The following is a 21,041-nucleotide window of genomic DNA, read 5'->3' as shown; positions in this document are numbered from 1 at the left end:
TACCCTGACTCCTTTCAGTTTAATGTGAGAGATGGTATTGGTAACCCTAGTATTAATGAAAACAGGCATCTCCGATGGCTCTGATAGGAAGCAACCTCTTGTTCCCAGAGCTGTATTTTTCGACTGTCCTTGAGGCTGGGAGATGTTTATCTTCTGTTAGTGAACCTGACTTCTAAAGACAGCATAAATCCTGGCACCGAGCTTGGTGAATGTGGTGGTTAATCCCACTTTCAGTCTGAATTAATGTTTTGAGATCCAAGTACTGGCTCGGAATTGTTTACAAACGAGGCCTTTGGAAATGCTTTATCCAACAGTAGAAGGGCGTGTTACCGCTCTGGAGACACCTGCTGTGCGGGGACCGTGCAGGTGTGGGCACGGTCCTGGGGAGCAATGATTTCCTCATGTCCCCGCAGCGTCTTTGCACCCCTGGCCCTGGAGGAGGGGCTGGTCTCCCCTGTGGTGGGCAGAGCCTGGAGGTTTGCTGAGCAGGGCCCTGAAGGATGGATCGCACGGGGGGCGTCTCCTGCAGGTCCGAGCACCCCTGCCCAGCTCTCTTCTTTCTACCCTTTGAAACGGGGCACTGAGCTCCTGCCTGAGCTCCGGCACATCCAGGCTGGGTGTGGTTCTCACAGGGGACCCACTCCAGCTCCCTCCGGCTCGCTCTGGCTGGAGGTGGGGGCTCCCTGGCGTCGCAGGCTGCCCTAGGGTCACGGGGACGGGACAGGCCCCCCACAGCCTTCTTTCCCTCTGCATCCCAGCAGGGAGAAGCATCCGTTCTGGAGGCGACCAGATGTGATGCTGTGTGCTTCAGGAGCTTCCCTACAAGCGCGCCCCACTGGGGATTTCAGAGCGTTGACCTTCAGTCCTGCTGCTTTGTCAAGAGCTCTGAATCCGCGGTCCACGTGGCCTGGGACGGGGGAGTTACCCTGCCAGGACCTGTTTTGTCTTCTGTAAAACAGTGGTGGTCGTGGAGGTGGGTGATGGTCAGTATCTGCTCAGCCAGTTGTTGTTTGAAAGAGCACAGATTTGGCCGCTTCCCTTGGGTCGGCCTTCTAATTTGGGTAACCTCTCTGAGCCTCAGTTTTTTCATGTGTCTTATTTTTGTTGCAGGATTGAAGGATGTAGGCACAGCATGAATTCAGATCTTAACATACACAGAGTCCTCAGCATTTATCAGCATTGCCCGGTGCTATCTGGAGGCCAGTGGACGGCGCTGGAAGCGTGAGTCGGAATCTTTTGGAATCACGTGCACATATTTGTGCGTCTAGGGTGTGTGCTTTCCTGGGGTAGTGCTCCATAACACTCATCCGATTCTCAGAGTCCAGCCTTCTCCCCTGCCCACTCCAAGAACCACTGCTCTAGATGTTTCGATATAGAAAATTTGTGAATGTCCTAGACGTGACCCCCAGAATGGGGTTGGAAACTGTCCCCTGTGGTCTGTGCTCTGTGTCCTGTGTCTGAACCTAAAGCCCCGAGGTTGAGTCTCTCGCTAGCCCACGTCTAGCTCCCCAGCCAGCTCCTCCTCTTTGCGGCCGTGTGCTTTGTGTGTATGTGATATATTGCGGCCGTCTGCTTTTTTGACTGGACTGTAAGCCCCTTGAAGGCAGGGGCTTCACCATTTTTGTGTCCTGACAGTGGGAGGCTGAGCTCAGATATCTGAACCAGGCAGGTGTTCTGGAGACACTCAAGTAACCAAGATTCGGATTCATCAGAGCAGCACGCTGAGAAGGTCACTCTGTGGGCTGACTTGGAAGTGGAATCGGGGGAGACGCGGAACACTGAGGCCCCCATGCCTGCAGGCTGGGCTGACTTCCATCTGCGGGTGGGACAGTGTTTCCTCCCTCCTGTGCGTGATCACCAGGGCAGGCTGGGGCAGGCTGGGGAAGTGTGGAAGTAACACGGCTTGCAGACTCATTGGCTAGCTTTGCTGAGGCAGTTTTGGTGAAAAGAGAAAGGGTAAAACAGGTAAAACCTGTTCTCCATTGAAAAATAAAATTGCAGCTGGCTTAAATGTGAATATTTTGCTTTGCTTGTTCAAATGAATCGGGGGAAGTCAGTGGTGGCCTGCAGATCCAGGCTGTCACTGTAATACTCTGCTCTACGCAGAAAAATAGACTTTGGAATTTAGGAGTTTAAGTAGAGGGAAAGAGCTTTCTTAAATTCTAAACTACTCAGACTTGATTAAGGAAAAAAAAAGAAAGTGAGTCCTCTCAGGTTTGATAAAATTCAGGAAAAGCATTACCTTCTGCTTCTTTCTCTTCCTACCATCTTCCTCCTAAGCCGCACCAGTGAAAAGACTTGCTTACTGGATTGTTATGTTTCCTCAGAACTTATCTCTCACACTAGAGAAGGTAAAGTGGGTCACAAAGCCTTTAATTTCCCTGCACTTTTCCAAATTATGAATTTACTTTTTCCATTAAAAAGTCCTAGAAACAGCCATAAAAATCTGAAGATTAATGAGAAACAAGTCTTTTAAAATCTGACCACCGTATTCGTATAACCCTTTATTCGCGATGACCATTTTTAAGTGTTTCTTAAAACACTGAGGGTTGGAACGATGAGTTAGCTCTGAGTTTGCATCTTGTAGTTTCCACTCACACGTCCACGGAAGCTTCCTTCCTGATGAGCGCGGGTGCTTGTGACCGCCACAGTTAGCGCTGTTTCATGGAGGGCACGCCCCGCCTGCTCCGTCACTGACTACGTGCGTTGTCTCACTAGTGTGCTCTCGCACCAGATGCCACGGGGAGCGTCTATGTGCACGAAGCTTTCCCACAGCTGGAATGATTTTTCCTAAGCTTAGCTCCCAGAAGTAAAATCAGCACGTGTAAGGACTTGGGTCCTCTTTTTCTTTTTAATTTCTTTGTGCTAATATAAATGGAGCTTTAAAAAACTAATTATTTTTTGGCTGTGTTGGGTCTTCCCTAGTTGAGGAATGCTGGCTCAGTTGCCTCGCCTCATGTGGGATCTTAGTTCCCTGACCAGGGATTGAACCCACGTCTCCTGCACTGAAAGGTAGATTCTTTCTTTTTTTAAAATGAATTAATTTATTTTAATTGGAGGCTAATTACTTTATAATATTGTGGTGGGGTTTGCCACACATGGACATGAATCAGCCACAGGTGTACATGTGTCCCCCATCCTGAACCCCCCCCCACCTCCCTCCCCATCCCATCCCTCAGGGCCATCCCAGTACACCGGGCCTGAGCACCCTGTCTCACGCATCGAACCTGGATTGGTGACCTATTTCACATATGATAATATACATGTTTCAGTGCCATTCTCTCAAATCATCCCATCCTCACCTTCCCCCACAGAGTCCAAAAGTCTGTTCTTTACATCTGTGTCTCTTTTGCTGTCTCGCATACAGGGTCACCGTTACCATCTTTCTAAATTCCATATATATGCGTTAGTATACTGTATTGGTGTTTTTCTTTCTGACTTACTTCCCTCTGTATAACAGGCTCCAGTTTCATCCACCTCATTAGAACTGATTCAAACGGATTCTTTTTAATGGCTGAGTAATACTCCATTGGGTGTATGTACCACAGCTTTCTCATCCATTCTTCTGCTGATGGACGTCTAGGTTGCTTCCATGTCCTGGCTGTTATAAACAGTGCTGTGACGGACACGGGGGTACATTTGTCTCTGAAAGGTGGACTCAACCAGTGGACCACCAGGGAAGTCCCGAGTCTTTGGGTGTTCAGGGTGTGACTTTCCTGGAGCTTCCCGAAGGCCTGGACGGTCGGCTCTGGGCAGCAGCAGTAGGTGAAGGGCCCCGGGTTCTCCACTGAGCTTTTATTTAAGTGGTGATATAGAAATGGACCACCTGGAAAGCTCTCCTGCTAAGTCACCGCCCCTGGGAGACCGGTGGGAGGAGGCAGGGGCCACAAAGGATCTGGACTTGTGATCTCATCTTCTCTCCTCGAAGAGGCATCCCCTCGGTTCATGGACCCTGGGAGAGGGGAGGCTTTTTAAAGCCCAGAACCAGAGAAGGGAGACGAGAGTAACAGACGGAAGTTACAGTTCAGGTCTCGGTGAGACCGTCGCCTGCTAGTGCTGAGACGGAAGGAGAAAGGCAGATCTCCGCTCTATTTCAGCTCCCAGTTTGTCCAGAGCCAGCCGAGGGACGAGTGGTCCAGGCAGTCAGGATTTATTCTCCTGCCAGTTCTGTCTGAGACAAGCCGTGCTTCCTGCCAGCATTTGGAAGGCAGTGCAGAGAGGACACTCCCATCCACGTCCGCTGAGAGCAGGGATGGACGAGCCGCGGAATCGGAGCGCTCGGGACCCTTACTTCATCTGAGGCACACGGTGGACGCTGCTGTTTGCCAATTAAACACCCATTTCCCTCTCCTTCCTTCCCAGCTGAACTTTCACTTCACTGGGGGCTGTAGAGTATCAGGGGAAGACGCCTTTCCCCAGGCCCCTGGCACGTAGGGAAAGTAAGGCTGGGGTGTTGGCACACACGAGCCAGTCCGGACGTGATCTTCCAGCCCTGCGGAGGCCGGGTTGCTTCTTTCCTGCTCCCTGATATGTTACCATCGAAAGATGACAAAGGAGGGACTTTGCTGGCGGTCCACTGGTTAAGACTTCACCTTCCACTGCAGAGGCTGTGGGTTTGATCCCTGGTTGGGAAGTTAAGATCCCACATGCCTCATGGCCAAAAAAAAGAAACACAATGTAAACAACAGAAACAATATTTTTAACAAATTAAAGACTTTAAAAATAATGGTCCACATCAAAAGGAAAAAATCTTTTTAAAAAGTACATTGAAATTAAATACATTTTCAAGATTTTTGGAAGCGATTTGGTAAATAACTCATCTGATGCAAAGATCTAGATAAATACTGGTTTCTGACTGATTTGGTGGAGAAAAGGTACCTAAAGACACTTATAACATAATGGTTTTACTTTTATCATGCATGTCTTACTATAAATGTGAGCTTCTTAGAAGGATATTTATGTTAGAGAAGAACATATATTTATGTTCATTATGTTATTATGAAGAGATAAGAAAATCCCAGGGTTTTTGTTTAGAATTTACTTTCTAAATTAGCTTTGCCCTCTTATTTCATAGAAAATTGGAAATCAAATCTGATGTTTGACTTCAGACTTGCTATTTCAAAATTTGACATGATCTTCCATATATTTATTATTTTTTTTTTATTATTAGAGAAGTCAAGAGAAAGTTGAGGGGTAAAACATCTTTTGGACTTTCCTGGTGTCTCAGATGGTAAAGAATATCTGCCCAAAATGCAGGAGACTCAGCTTCGATGCCTGGGTCAGCAGGATCCCCTGGAGAAGGGAATCGCTACCCACTCTAGTATCCTTGCCTAGACAGAATTCCAAGGACAGAGGAGCCTGGTGGGCCGCGGTCCATGGGGTCGTAAAGAGTCAGACATGACTGAGCAGCTAACATTTTCACAACAGCCAGCGTGTATTTTCTCTCTCTGTGTTAAAATGTGGAGGCTTCAGGAATATTTTTCAAATAACTGCTTTTAATTGACATTTGAACAGCATCTACACTGTTCGCGTAGTTTTGTTCTTGGACAAATAGTCTTCTGCTCTCTAAAGGGACTTAAAGAAGAGACCAGATAACAGAGTGAGTGAGGGCTAAGCTCACGTGGTATCTGACTTGCTGAGATGACCCAGCAGGAAAGCGTTTCCATAAATCACCTGCACTCCTTTCCTTTGTAAGCGGAAACGACTTCTGAGTTTGGCACGTGGTGCGTTTGTCAGCGACATCCCCAGAGTGGGAGGCAGCAGACTGAACGTTTCAATCCATTCTTTGGGAGTCACATGACGTTTTAGAAACCAAGGTAAGGATGCTGTTCACACCACCCCGTTAGCATCCTGCTTCTTACGCTCTTCTCCAGTCAGTGCCAATCTTTAAATGTAGCTGCTGCTCCACTTCTATTGTCTTTTGAAAAAATATCTATTCCCTTCTGGCTGCCTCGGGTCTCAGTTGCAGCACAAAGGCTGTCTAGCTGAGGTGCCCGGGTTCAGCACGTGTGGCACTCGGGCTTAATTGCTCTCAGCTCCCGGACAAGGGTTCAAACGCACGACGCCCCTGCATTGGAAGGCGGATTCTTAACCACTGGACCAGCAGTGGAGCCCCTCCCACTTTTATTGTGATTCTTCATAGGTCAGCACATGTATCAGATAACTTCCCCCAGCTGACATGTGGACCCCAACTCAATTCTGGCTTTACTGTCCTGCTCTTCACTGGCCTCAGGGCTCAGGGGCGTCATGGGGTCCTGGGGACCCCTTTACCTTCGCCCTGTTTCTCCACTGCAGCTGAGAAGTCGTGATGATGACGGGGCCTGGTCATGTCTGCGGCCGATATTGGGGTTGCTGCCCCCCTTCACTCTGAGCCCAGGGGGTAGGGTCAGCGCAGAGGATGGCAGAGCGGACAAGCGGATGGTCCTTGGTTCCACACACCACTGGCATCTCCTGCATCTGGATTCCCAGTTACAAGGCACAGTGAATGCCCTTCTGTCTAAACCAGTTGAATCAGACGTCCTTCTATAAATGGCAGCCAAGAGAATTGCTACATTTAGGAAGGGCTGAGCGAGCCTGGATCAGCCCTGCTAACCATCTGTGATGTCACATTGTCTGGCCGCCTGCAGCAACAGCCTGTCCAGCCCACATCCGACTCTTCCAGCTTAAAAATGATGACGGCTGGTGACCCTGTAGGCTAGGGCTACCATATTTAGCAAGTAAACCCAGGAGATGCACAGCTGAATTGAATTTCAGATGCAAAAATGAGTGGTTTTTATAGCATACGTATGCCCCCAGTATTGCCTGGTAGCCATTCCCTTCTCCAGGGGGGTCTTCTCGACCCAGGGATTGAACCTGGGTCTCCCACGTTGCAGGCAGAGTCTTCACTGTCTGAGCCACTGCGGAAGCCCAAATGTACAGGACATCTGACACTGAATGACGACTCCTTGCGGATCTGAAATCCAGCTTTGCCAACTGTGGGCTCCTAGAAAGGTGGCCTGGGCACTTGCGGGGCTCTGGGTCCTGGCCATCCTGGGGTCTTGAAGCCAGATTTGTCTGGGGCTCAGTTTCTAGTTAAAGACCGTCCTCTGGGTGGCCCCCCTCCTGAGTTAATGAAGGAGAAAACCAGGGTTTCCCGCTGGACACTGGCCTTTCGCCAGCAGGGCAAGGTGTGTCTGTGCTCACCACCCCCACCTCCTGGTACCTGATCTTCCTCACTTCTGGGGCCCTGGTGGTCCCGCTCCTCCATGGCCCCCAGAGCCCCTCGGGGCCTGTGCTCCAAGGAGGCTCCAGGGTCCTTCTTTCACTCCCTTCCTACACACCCACTCTCACCTCGGGCGAGCCCCAGGGACGCTGGGCTGTGAGTGGCTGCAGACGGACCAGGTCCTCTGGGAGCATCTGCCCTTTGGCAGCATTTCTCCGACTGGTCCCCCTGGAAGCGGCAGGTAGGCGCCGGTTGCCCCGGAAGCGCCCAGGCTCCGACACCTGCCCCTGGATCCTGCTGCCTCACCCCACCGACATGCTTGTCGCAGGTGCTCACTGGGGCCCCGTCTCGTGGGGCCACCAAAACAGGACTGATCCCTTCCCCACAGCGACCCCAGCCCGCCCGAAACGGAGATGAAGCAGGTTTCCGTCTCTCTTCCGTTGAAATAAAACTAGACCCTTAACAAGGAACTAAGAAGATAGTGCAAGGCGTGTGCACGGCTCTGTGTGCAGAGGTCCTTTTCCAGTCCTGACCCCACTGTCCCGAGCAGCCACAGTGAGTTCAGGCCCGAACCCGGCCCACCCTCCCCTCCTCTGGACCAGATGAGCCCGAGAGACCAGGGTGAGGAGCCTGGGGCGTGACCCTCTCTGTGTCCAGCCGCTGTGCCCCCCTCCTACATCACGTCCACCCAGCCCCCTGACCCTCTGCTCCTGAGTGGACGACTTGCCTCTCCGGCCTTGGAGGACCCCTCTTCACGGTCACCCTGCCCTCCTAGGCCCTCTGGCCGAGCCCTGGGAGTCCCCAGGGCTCTGTGTCCATGTCCTCTGTCCAACTTGGTCCTTGCAGTCAAGGCCCGCGTCCTCTCCAGAGGCTCTTGGAGGCGGCCTCCGTCTTCCCCTGTGATCTGTGGGTCCCTCACCAGCTCCCTTTGACGGCCAGAAAGAGACCCCTCCTCCCTCTCGGGTTCCCCATCAGCCCCGCTCCCCTCTCCGTGGGCCCACCCAGGAGTCCTGCCTTCGGGTGGTGAGAAGGCTCTGGCCCTTGGTTCATTTGCTGCAGAGATAAAGGTCTCGGTTGGAGATGCGATCACCTTCAAGAAGCAGCAGTGACGTGAGTGCTCTATAATTTGGTGACTAAACAGGTCTGGCTCCTGCTCCTGGGGTCAGAATGATATAGGAAGGGGACAGCAAGAAAAACCGGCTCATCAACAGGAGAAGCCAGAAGACTCTGCAGAGCTCTAATTCCTGTTCAGAGACCGTATACCAAACATGTGTGACCTGATTTACTCCTTCTAACAGCTTTTGTAAGGATGAGGAGTCTGTCCCTTACCTCCCACCCCTACACTGCTTCTCTGATGAGACTACCACCTCTCCAGACGTCTGTTACAGGCTTAACTCTGTGTGTGTGTGTGTGTGTGCGTGTGTTAGTTGGTCAGTTGTGTCTGACTCTTTGCGGCCCCATGGACTGTAGCCCTCCAGGCTCTTCAGTCCGTGGAATTCTCCAGGCAAGAATACTGGAGTGGGTTGCCATTCCTTCTCCAGGGGATCTCCCTGGCTCAGGGATTGAACCCTGGTCTCCTGCATCGCAGGCAGATTCTTTTCCATCTGGGCCACCAGGAAAGCCCAGGCTCAGCTGTGCGACCCTTCACATTCATGTGCTGAAGCCTGAACCCTTGGGGCCTCAGTATTTGGGGTCTTCAAAGAGGTGGTTCCTTTAAAACGAGGTCATGTGGGTGGGTCCTAACTTGGTATGACAGGGGACCTCATAAAAGGATGGGGTTGGGAGGCACAGAGAGAAAGCCTGGTGAAGACAGAGAGGAAGCCGCGTGCACCAGCCCAGGGGAGAGGCCTGAGGGGAAGCAGGCTGACTCCTTGGCCCTGGACGCCCAGCCTCCAGGGCTGTGAGGGGACACAGTTCTGCGGTTAAACCCCCAGGCTGTGGTGCTTGTTACAGCAGCCTGCGCTGACTGATGCAGCCTGTAACCGCACATCTATGCTATCCTTTCTCCTGCTGGCTGAGGGGCTCCAGGTGGGGGGTCGGGGCAAGGGAAATGGATGGGGCTGGGGACCATTCCAGGTGGGGCTACTCTCCTCTGACCCCTTGGCCTCCTTCCAAAGACCCCTGTCCCCACAGTTGCCGCCAAGTCCTAAGCATCAAAAGGACGTGTGGACAGGAGCGGGGCGGGGGCGAGTAGGTTTAAGAAGGCACCCAGTTCAAGAAGGCTGCTCTCTAAGCAGCATTCCAGTGACATGCGGTCTTGCTTCTTCAATTTTATAAACATTACAGTTATGACTTTGAATTTCTATACAGAGGATGGAGGAAACACGGTAAAATGAAGGGAAAGAGGGAAAAATTCCAACTTCATAGTATCACCTGCTATTTGCAAGGTACAGTGCAGGGGACCAAGCCCTCAGTACTCACGGTCACCATCAGTCCTGCGTGGTGCCCAGAGCAGGCGTTGTTAGTAGTCTTCCCCTTCACAGGTGAGGCAGTGAAGGCGAGTGTCTTGCCCGGACGCGTGGAGGCAGGATGCAGGCCCTGCCTCCGGAGCTGCACAATGTCCCGTGCATGTGTCCCGACACCCACGTATTCCGTGGCCCTTCCTGTGGTGAGGACTCTGAGATGTTTCCACCACGACCCGCAGTCTGGGGAGGGCTGAGGGCCAAGGCCTCAACATCTGGGCCCCTTTAGGAGCACCCCCTGTTCCCTGAGCCTCGAGCTCTCTCCACTTTCCCAGGGACGGAGAGTGGATGGAAGGACCCCTGTTCGCCAGGCCATCAGCAATCACACCCACTTTGCCAGCCCTGGAGGCCACGGGCAGAAGCCAAACAGACAGTCAGAGCCTCTGTGTCTCCTCCACCCTCAGAGCAGCCTCACTTAAGATGAAAGCCCAGGCAGGCGTTTTGTTTAATTCAAAATTTACTGTGATGAGAGCAGAGAACTCCTGCCCGGTGATAAAGTGCTCAGAAGGCTGGCCTCTAGCAGGGCTGGAAAATGTTGCTGCCAAGGGGCAGGTGGGTCTCAAGAGCATGAGCGGGGCCCTTTCTGCCCTGGGCACTGTGCTCAGCCATCTCTCGTGAGACGGGCACTTCTTGGCCGTCTGGTCAAGTGGATAACGTGGGAGCCGCTGTCCCACTGGTTGTTGCTTAGTTGCTCAGCCGCGTCCGACTCTTTGTGACCCCATGGACTGCAGCCCGCCAGGCTCCTCTGTCCGTGGGATCTCCCAGCAAGAATCCTGGCGTGGTTGCCACTTCCTCCTCCAGGGGAATCTTCCCAACCCAGGGTTGCAACCCGCCTCTCCTGCACTGCCGCCACCCCACGCCTTATCGCTCGGACTCTCTGCTCTTCGGCTGCACAGACAATAGCCGACTTAGGTTTGGGGGCTGCTTCTGGGAGCTGGTTGGTTGTTACTTGATGCAAAAGCGATTCTTGGTTTAGTGCTGGGAAAGACCGAGGCTCCCCGAGAAGGCAGGCGTTCTTCTCCCAGACCCCCCATGACTCAAGCCTGAGCTCTCAGTTCTCACCGGGTTTTCCAGGCTGCCAGCTGCCCCCGGAGATTTAGGACTCACCAGCCCCCACGATCAAGTGAGCCAGTTCCTTAAAATAAATCTCTCTCCATCCTTTTCATATATAGACCCTACAGATATAAGTATAGATATTCACATCCTATTCATTCTGTTTTTTTTTCTGAAGAATCCTGAATGATACCCCAAATGCCCAGAGACTAGATGTCTGTCCACCCCTCCCTCTCTCCCTGAAGCTTGGTCTGGGTCTCACTTTCGAGCTGGACTGAAGCGTGGGTGCGTCACCTACCTGAGGAGGCAAGGTCTGAACGGGGGTAGGTGAGATGTACCCCCCAAACAAGTCCTGGCAATGTCAACCCAGCTTCTCGTGATAACTATGTAGGCACGCTAGACCTGAAGGCAAGCTGCCCACCTGCCCTCCTCTCCCGGGTCCCAGGGGTCCAGACCTATGGTAGAGGAGGGCCCTGCCCTTTCTAGGTGGGAACCTCCCCAAGAAACTCCCTCTCTGCTCCCTGCCCCTCACTAATGGGTCTCGTTCGGGGGCTTCTGATCGGAGCCAAGGGCACGAGGTGTGAATACCTTGCAGCCTCAGCCTGTGTCCCGGGGGCAAGGCGTCTCCGATGGGTGGGTTTCCAGGAGGGCGTCTGCTGAGAGTGTTGGCATCTGGGTCCCTCTATGCCCAGGGTCCGCACACGGTCACCCCTCCCAGGCCCCCTCCCTGAGCTCTGGCCTCAGCGGGTGAGGTGTTTGGTGGACACGGGGGTGCTGTGATGCTGGGCCTCTCTCCTGAGAACAGGGCTGATTGCCAGCGGGGCCTCGGGGCTCTGTACCCAGAAAAGATGCCCGCAAGGACACTGAGCCCAGGGGCACCCTCCGCCCTGGGGAGGGGGCCCCAACCCAGCAGGGATCCCGTCCCCAAGGCCCCTCAGGACCTGTTGGCCCCTCTGCCTTGTGACCGTCACTCATCGAGTCGTGGGGACAGCAAGAATGGGGCGAGCCTGCCAGATGACCTGCTCCTCGCTCCTTTTAGAAAACGCCTCCTAAATGAGGAGACGTGGTGGCCCCTTCCAGGAGAGGCCCTGGAGCTGGTTGCTGGGCACTCACCCAGCAGGTCCTCCTTCGGTTTGGGAAGTGGCCGTTGGCCTGCCGCCACTGGTAGATTCCCGCCAGGCTGGGTTAGCCCCGCCACGGTCACTGCCACAGTCCGGGGAGAGGGACGGGTGCAGGTGCGGAGGCAGGGGGACGGATGGTGGGGGCCGGGCGGCAGGGGGACGGACGTTGGGGGCCGGGTGGCGGGGGCCGGGCGGCGGGTCTGGGGGCTGGTTGTTCGGGGAGCTGCCTCCCCGGGAAGTCCGCTGCGCCTCGCATGCGGGTGTCAGAAAGCCACTTGCAGAGGAACGGGCTTCCTCTCGCCCTCCAATCGGAGCCCTTTCAAGTGAGCTTCCCCGGGGAGGTTTCCCAGGCCCCACCAGCAGCGGCCTCTGTGCATGGAGAACCAGCCCACATCTGCCTTCTGCAGCGGGAGCCGCGTTTGCTCTGCGTCAGCTCAGCTCCTGCAGGAGGGCCAGGCGGCAGGAGTCTCGCCTGTGTTCCTGGCCCCGAGTCCTGGGTGGGGGTTGACTGGCCTTGCCCTCCATCCAGCATCACGTGTCCTCCTGGCAGGAGGGACCCCCAGCTCCCCGCTGACCCCTCCGACCCCCGGGAATCCGCACGGGTGCCTAGCCCAGCCCTGCCCTCCCCTGCCCCGGGTGCCTGCAGAGACTCTGGCTGCCCCAGGGGATGTCTCCAGCCGCCTGCTTTCCCTGCCTGCCTTTTCTTTCTCTCCCTGCTCCTCCCCATCTTCTTCTCCCTTCTTCCCCACCTTCGGGAGCGCATGTTCCCTTCTGAGGGTAGGGACTGCAGAGCCGTCTTTAATTTGGAAACCGTGGTTTGTCTCCACCAAGAATCCTGTAAGCGCGGCTTGCGGGGATGTCAGGCGAGGCTCCCCTAGTTGTGCGTCAGGAATAAAAGTGCTGTTACTTCCTCCGTCTCACACTTGATAAACGGAGGTGCTTTGGACGCAAAGAGACTGGGAGCCACCCCTGAGGGGCTGCGATGGACACGAAGGAGCGGAGCGGGAAGCGCCTCCTCCACGCTGCCCACACGGGCCAGACGGGGCCCCTCCCAAGGGTTAGCCTCACAGGGGACGCAAGCCCCGGGGAAGGGCTTCCTGCTGGCGCCACCCGCACCCAGACTCACACGCTGAAGCCCTGCCCCCAGTGGGACGCACTGGGAGCTGGAGTTTGGGGTGGCAGTTAAGGCTGGGTGAGGTCATGGGGGTGGGGCCCTGAGCTGAGCGGTCAGTGCCCTTTTAAGAAGAGGAGGGGAGGGAGCCCGCCTCTCCCTGGGCCAGAGGAGCACCCAGGGAGAAGGTGGCCACCTGAAGCCCCGGAAGGGAACCCCGCCGGGAACGGAGTCGGCCACCACTCTTTGACGTTGCTGTCCTGTTTGGCCTTGTCCCGCGGCAGGGAGGAGCTGCCTGACCAGGGCCAGAACCTGCACCCCTTGCCTTAGGAGTGCAGACTCTTCATCACTGGGCCGCCACCTTGAGCTGGGACTTTGCAGCCTCCGGGACTGCAGGGAAATACTTCTCTGTTGTTTCGAAGGCCCCCAGTCAGTGGTCTTTATTTTGCGGAAGATGAGGCCTGGAGCCACGGGGTCTGAGCTCCTCCAGCCCCAGGTGATTTCACACGCTTTGCGTGGTCACTCAACCCATTCTCCCCGTCCTCACCAACCACTGAGGTCAGGACCACCCCCGCCCCTCCGCAGAGAAGGAAAACCCCAGGCGTGAGGAGGTCGGCAGACACAACGGGCCAAGAGCCGGTCTCTGCAGCCCTGGCCTCCCCGCCCCCCAGACTGTAACCCCAGGCCTCGGGGCCTCGTGGGGCCTGACACAGGAGCGCTGATCAGGGAGGAAGCTCTCAGGTTTCCCTCGGGCAGCTGCCACCTCGCGCCTTTGAGGGCAGGTCGAGGAACAGGGAACGTGTCTGCGGACCTGCTGGCCTGCGTACAGGGGTGAAAGGTGGGCCTCCCTCTGAGTCATTCTTTCCCCTCTGCACCCCTTCCTGGCCTTTGTTCCCTCACCCCCAGGCCAGGGCTGGACCAGGGTGAAACTGTGACCCAACAGGGACCCGTGCTCACAGCCCGTGGCCATCCCAAAGGCCCCTGGCAGAGGGTGCAGGGCAGAGAGGGTGGAGGGCAGGGTCCCACCCTCCCCGTCTGTGTCCTAGGATGGTGATGCTTCAGTGGGGACCGCAGGGGACTCTGACCTCTACTACAAGCGTGAAACCCACGGCATCTGTCCCAAGGACCAAAGGGCTGTCAGTCTCTCTAATAATCTTAAAGTGAAAATCTCGAGTCCAGAAGGAGTGCAGAGCAGTTTGAGGACACTGTCTGTGCCCCCTGGACTCCTGAAAGGCGTAACACAGGGCTTGCTGGACCGCATGAGGCACCATCCCTCCTCCTGGATTAGGCAGGGCTCGAGAGGGACAGAAGAGGGAGGAGAGTGATCCACCGTCTCGGCTCTAATGGAGGAACGCGCACCAAGGATAGGTCCCGGGGGGAAGAAGCAGCTTTCAGTATCCATTTTCTTCTTTGCGCTTTTCCTAATATTTGACTTTTATTGTGGATTTAAAACTTTTTTTTTTTTCCAACCAGAACTTCAGGGTGTTCTAAATCACTGCTAGGTAAGGAAAGTTCTATCTTATCAAGCACTGAAAATGCCGTTTCAAAACCCCAGCTGGATGATAAGTTAGAGTTTGTGTATGTATTTACTTTGTTAGCTTCGTAAGCGGCAAAGTAATTGTGGAACAAGAGGCCAGTATCCATGATGCATTATATGAATGGCGAGGAGCCAGGCACTTTGTCAAGCATTTTACATGCATTATCTCAGATAAGTGAGCCCCCAAACAACCGTATGAGTTTGATACTTTGCAGTGGCATTGGGATTTACAATAAGAAATACATATTCAGTCTTGGTACCATTCCTGGCACAGAACTCCTGAAATCCTTGGAATTTCCTAAGTGATAAGAGGGACTTGGGGCTTCCCATGTGGCGCTAGTGGTAAAGAACCTGCCTGCTGGTGCAGGAGACATAAGAACACGGGTTCCATCCCTGGGTCAGAAAGATCCCCTGGAGGAGGAAATGACAACCCCCTCCAGTATGCTTGCCTGGAGAATCCCATGGACAGAGGAGCCTGGCGGGCTACAGTCCATTGGGTCGCAAAAGAGTCAGACACAACTTAGCAACTAAACAACACCACCAGATGAAGCCCCCATAAAGCCCCAAAAGACAGGGTTTGGAGAGCTTCTGGGTTGGTGAGCTAGACCATCAGCGTGCCATCATGGGGGCCCCGACTCCACGGGGCGGGTCTCATCGCGTGCGTCTCTGCATCTGCTGTTGACTTGTAGGCTTTCATATCTGTTGTAATAAACCAGTGGTCAATGGATTAATGGGGCCCAAGCAAGGGGCTGTGGGAAGCTCTGATTCACAGCCCGTCGGCCAGAGGCTCTGCCAGCCTCGTGCTAGGAGAGTACTGGTGACAAATCCCACGTGGAACAAACAAGGAAGCTGACAGCTATGGTTCTGGGTAGATGCTACTGAGGATAAGGGCCCAAGGCTGCAGGAGAGGGTGCCTACGGTGGGGACTGATGGGAGGGGCCTCAAGGGGCTCCCTGGAAAGGGGAGGGGGTGGATGAGCAAGCCCTTCTCCCGAAGGAGAGGAAGGAGGGGCTGAGGGCTGAGATGGGAGCTGGGGTCGGGGGGTGAGGAGGACCAGGGGGGTGAGGAGGACCAGAGGGGTGGGGGCCGGGCGGGCGGGGGACCCAGCAAATCTGCCTGCCGACTTAGGAGTTTAGAGATGTTTACCTCATAAAATCCCAAACTAAGATCAAGTTTTGAGCACAGAGAGCAGGATATAGTTTCCATTTTAAAATGCTCCTTTGGGTGCCCACGTGGAGGGTGGAGGGAGGGGGCACCATGAGCCTCCCTTGGGTGCTCGCATTGGAGGGTGATGGGAGGAGGCACCATGATGGCCCAATGGGTCAGAGGTTCCCACACCTGGCTGTGGATGGGTACCCCTCAGAAAATATAAAACTGATGCCTGGGTCCCCCAGCCTCAGGCCAGGAATTCTGATTTCATCAGTCTGAGGTGCAACCTGGAACTTTTAAAAAACGTCTCAGGGGTTTCTAAGAGACACTAGAATTTGAGACCCTGTGAAGGTAGAAGGTTCCGGATATGATCCAGTGGAGAGCTGACGGTGCGGCTGCACGGTGGGGAGTTGTGAACTGATCCGTGAGAGGCGTCATAGAGGCAGAAGCAGCAGCCTCGTAGGAGCCCCGGGTTCTTGCAGCAGAGGAGCGCAAGAATTGAAAGGTCACCCAGGGGGAAGCCACAGGTAGACCCTGGGGAGGCGTGGATATTTGGGTTGGTACTTAAAGCTGAAGATTGGCAGCAACCACACAGGAAAGGGTGTGGAGAGGAGAGGAGAAAGGCTCAACTTTTAATTTTTTAAATTTATTTGGCTACACCAGGTCTCAGCTGTGGCTCATGGGATCTTTACCTGTGGCCCATGGGGTCTAGTTGCCTGACCAGGGGTCTGACCCTAGGCCTCCCGCACTGGGCACGCAGAGTCTTGGCCGCTGGACCACCAGGGAAGTCCCAAGGTTCAATTCTATCGAGCAGGAATGGAAAGAAACTAGACCGCAGCGGGTGACGTCTGGGCCCTGGGCAAGCCACTCCACCTCGGTTCAAGGCCACCTGGCTGACACCCTTGGCACCCCTGCTCTCCAGGGCACCAGGGCGATGGTGGGGTCACCGGGCTTACTCTGGACTCCCACAGCGATGTTGGTCTGAGTTTTCTATTGCTGTGTAAACATTTATTACCAACCTGGTAACTTCAAACAACATACACTGAGGGTCTCTGCTTCCAGGCGTGTTGAGGGACTCACGGAGCGGCGGTCAGGGTGACAGCTGAGGCGGGGTCCTCATCCAGGTGGCCACGTGTGTCGGCAGAACTCGGCTTCTCTCCTGCACATCTCAGGGCAGCTGGCTCCCCCGAGGTGGGTGAAAGGGCAGAAAGGCGGGCCTCCCTTTCATTCACACTTTCCTCTCCCCGTGTGTCCTCCGTCTCTCTGAGCCCAGGACGGCTCTCTGGGCATTTCTAGGTATTCTGGTGGGAGGAGAGGTCTCTGCGGCTTTGAGACTCTTACCTCTGACCCAGCTTTTAAAAGGTTCACCTCGTTAGGCTGGGCCCACCCAGGGCAATCGCCCTTCTGATTAATTTGCAGTCAGTTGATGGCAGTCTTCATTCCATCTGCAAAACCTCATCCATTTGCCATCTCACGCCATCCCCTCCGTGGCTGGCCATCACAGGTGCTGCCCACACACCAGGGGACGGCGTTGCACAAGGGGAGGGTGCCAGGGATCCTCAGTCGTGTCCGACTCTTCGAGACCCCACGGACTGAAGACTGCCAGGCTCGCCTGTCCACAGAATTCTCCAGGCAAGAACACTGGAGTGGCAGCCACTCGCTTCTCCAGGGAAATCTTCCCAACCGAGGGATGAAGCCTGTCTCCTGTGTGTCTCCTTCATTGGCAGGCAGATCCTTTACCAGGGAGCCCCCAGGGAAGCCCCTGTTTTCCTTTAAAAGCGATTTTCCACAAGCATTTATTGAGGAAACCAAGATTCTCCTCAGTGCTTTGGCATAAACCGTCACGAATACAGGGGTCCCGCAGGATCAAAGAAAGCTGAGTTTAAGTTTTGGTTTGTTAGTAGTATCATAAGGCCAGCTGCCAGAGAAGGCAATGGCACCCCACTCCAGTACTCCTGCCTGGAAAATCCCATGGATGGAGGAGCCTGGTAGGCTGCAGTCCATGGGATTGTGAAGAGTCGGACACGCCTGAGCGACTTCACTTTCACTTTTCACTTTCATGCACTGGAGAAGGAAATGGCAGCCCACTCCAGTGTTCTTGCCTGGAGAATCCCAGGGACGGGGGAGCCTGGTGGGCTGCTGTCTATGGGGTCGAACAGAGTCAGACACGACTGAAGCAACTTAGCAGCAGCAGCAAGACCAGCTGCTAGGAAGGGTAGGGAGGCGTTTCCACCAGGCTGCCCAGACTCATGCAATGACCACCACGGCTGGGCATGTGGAGATTCCCGACAGTTTCCTAGCAGCTCCTGGAGGGGAAGACTGGGGAGCCAGGAAGGGGGTGAGCCTGGATTGGACGGAAGTTGGGAGTCAGGGACCGCGGAGGAGAGGAAGAGAGGCAATCCATGTTGGGAGCTGCGGGGGCTGAGGCTGGGGCCTGGGCCTCAGGGGGTGATGCCCGGGGCCACGGATTCCAGAGAGACTTAAAACGTGTTGATCTGTGTCTCTGTGGCTTTGGGTTTAACCTCAGTGGTTGGCTCGCGTTGTGTGCAGCAGCCAGTCAGAACCCCTGAGCTGGAGCCCGGGGTGGAGCTGGACATGCAAGAGGTGGTCCCAGCCCGGGGCGTCCAGTTCTGGAAGTGCTGGCGGGCCTTTGAGTGCAGAGCGGAGGCTGCAGAAAGAGCCGTGTTGCCGTCATCTCTGCGTCTCTGCGGGTAACTGGGCGTGCTGGGAGCAGGAGGCCAGGGTCAGGGGAGGCACAGTCCACGGGAGGTGAGGAACCCTTCGGGGGTCGCTGGGAGAGGCTGGGGCGCAGGCTCCGGCTGACTGTGCCTGACGGCTGAGAAGGTCTCCTCCGCCCGGAAGGCACCCTCGCGCTCTCTGCAGGGCAGCGGGAGCCCCCTTGGCCTCTGCAGTGACTCCCAGGCCCCGTGTGCCTCACGTGTCTGCGGGGCTTGAACTGCCTGACCCCTGATGGGGAGCGGCCTCCTTGCACCCCTGCCAGTCCACCCAGGGTACTCTCTCCTGCCCCAGCAGCTGCCCTGGGGGGTCACTGGGATGCAGTGGAACCAGTTCCCACCGAGGGCATCATGCTCTAGCCACCACCTGGAAGGGAGCCTGGCTTTCTGTCTTCTCTCTTTTTTGTCGAAGGGAGGACCGAGCCAGGGGTGGGGAGACTGAGTCACGGGGGGCCTGTCCTGGCAAACCTCCAGGAGGTGACTTTGCTCCTAGGACTTCTAACATCCTGCACTTCTCAGCTTGACAATGAGGAGACTCAGAGGACGTTCTCACAACGTTCTCTTGTTGGTGGAGGCCAGTGGAGCTCAACCGGGGGCGGTTCACCCCTGGGGGGCATTTCTGATCATCAGTACCAGGAAAGGGCCTGGAGGCGGGTGGGGTGCTGCCCGTCCGTCCAGGGAGAGAGGCCAGGGCAGCACACGGGACCAGAGTGATTCTGCCCCAAAGGCCGGCAGTGCCAAGGTTGAGAAACCCTTGTAGAGACAGAGCATGACCACTCTTCCCAGAGAGCCGGGGTTCTGAGGCTATCACACAGAATCCACAGTGTGCCTGGGAGCCGTCTGCCTGAACTCTATTTAGGGAAAGAATCATGACCTACTTTCCAGCACTTCCCCTAAAGCAAGAGCAGTCAAAAATTTCAAATAGCCGCAACCTGCAAGAAAGCCAACAACAAATGCCCTCATCTGCTGGGTGGGGGTTAAAAGACTCATTTTCATAACAAGAGGACGCTTGGGGCAAAGGACAGTCCGGGCAAGAAGCGCCTCACCGAGTGTGTCGCTGAAAAAGAGTGCTGACAGGCCCAAGGAGCAGACCCTGCCCACCCTCCCCACGCCCGCCTCACCTGCACCAGCAGGGCTTTCAGCCTGAGGAGAAGCATTGTCGGGATGGAGACCTGGAGACAGCCTCCCTTTGGGTGATTTATGCTGAATTAGTTCTGTGGATCCTTTGGGTACCAATTCCGACAGGCTGTCTTCATTACAGAATGTGCCTCCGGGACCAGCCATGAGGGAGTGTGTCTTAAGTTACCAGATCATAAATTTAATGTTGGAAACCATCTTCCCTTCCTGCACCAAGAACCTTTAACAAATAGCATTTAGTGTTTTCAAAACTGCCCACACTTTATTTAATATGGTATCTGGGGTTTAAAGAACCCCGAGATCAGAGGAAGGGTTTTATGAGCCCTGAAACTGTCAGGCAAAATTGTGTGTGGGTTCACTTACCAGAGGAAGGAATCCACCGATTTTATCACCTTCCCAAAGCAGTCTTCATTCCAGACACAGAGCTTTGTGGTGGCTCGAAAGGTAAAGAATCTGCCTGCAAGGCAGGAGGCATGAAGGTCAGGAAGGTCAGGAAGATCCCCTGGAGAAGGGAATGGCAACCCACACTAGTATCGTTGCCTGGAGAATCCCATGGACAGAAGAGCCTGGCGGGGCCACAGTCCTTGGGGTCACAAAGAGTCGGACATGACTGAGCGTTGAACATTTTCACTTTTCACAGTTCAGTGGAATTATTCCATTGCCAACACCAGGCAGAGAGGGAACCACAGTATCTTAGAGAACCAGGGGAATATGGGTCGGGCAGCCTCCTGAGGGGAGTGATGGGCCCCAGAGTGAAGCCTCGGTCTTTCTGACCACCCCTCCCCTGATGGGAGCTCAGCCCGCACTGGCTGGGGTTGCAGACCCAGGGTCCTAAAGCCACATGTCCCAGCCCCTTGTCTGTTCTCTGTCCCTGTACCCAGCTGCTCTCCCATCCTGCCTGGGAGCCAGGGACAAAACTAATTACCTGTTCTGTCTGCAGGTCAATACCAGAGGGGCTGTATGTGAGAAAATATAGTTTAGCCTTCTCAAAGATAACACACACTCATTAAAACCAAGTTGGAAATGACACAGACGTTGAAACTATGTAGGAAAATCTCTCCTAATTCCAAGACCCAGATAGCCCCTGTTAAATCATGGCTTGTATCGCATGCATTCTTGTCTTCTTTTTCTGGGCATGTCTTCCAGAGTCTGGACCATCATCTCTATTTAACTGTATGCTTTGATTTTTCATATAACGTAATACGCCATTTCCTCTGTTACTACAAATTATGCTTGCACATCCTTTCAATAGCTGACTAAACTGAAGATGACCAAATAATAATAGTAATACAGAGAAGCTAGTATTTGCCTCATTCCACTGTTCCAGGCAATGCATATACATTTTTAAATGTTGTTTCAACAACAGCCCAATGAGGTAGAAATTATCCTTGTCATGTAAATTGGTAAGAAATTGAGGCTGAGAGTTTTAGCAATTTGTCTAAAGTGGCACAATTATTAAACAGACAAAGGGATTTATAGACAAGTTTGTTTGACTCTGCTTTCCATGCGTCTAATTGCTGCCTAATTTCTCTGAT

Source organism: Oryx dammah, unplaced genomic scaffold (genome assembly GCF_014754425.2).
Source record: "Oryx dammah isolate SB20612 unplaced genomic scaffold, SCBI_Odam_1.1 HiC_scaffold_11, whole genome shotgun sequence".
Taxonomy (NCBI): domain Eukaryota; kingdom Metazoa; phylum Chordata; class Mammalia; order Artiodactyla; family Bovidae; genus Oryx; species Oryx dammah.
This window is presented reverse-complemented; position numbering follows the sequence as displayed.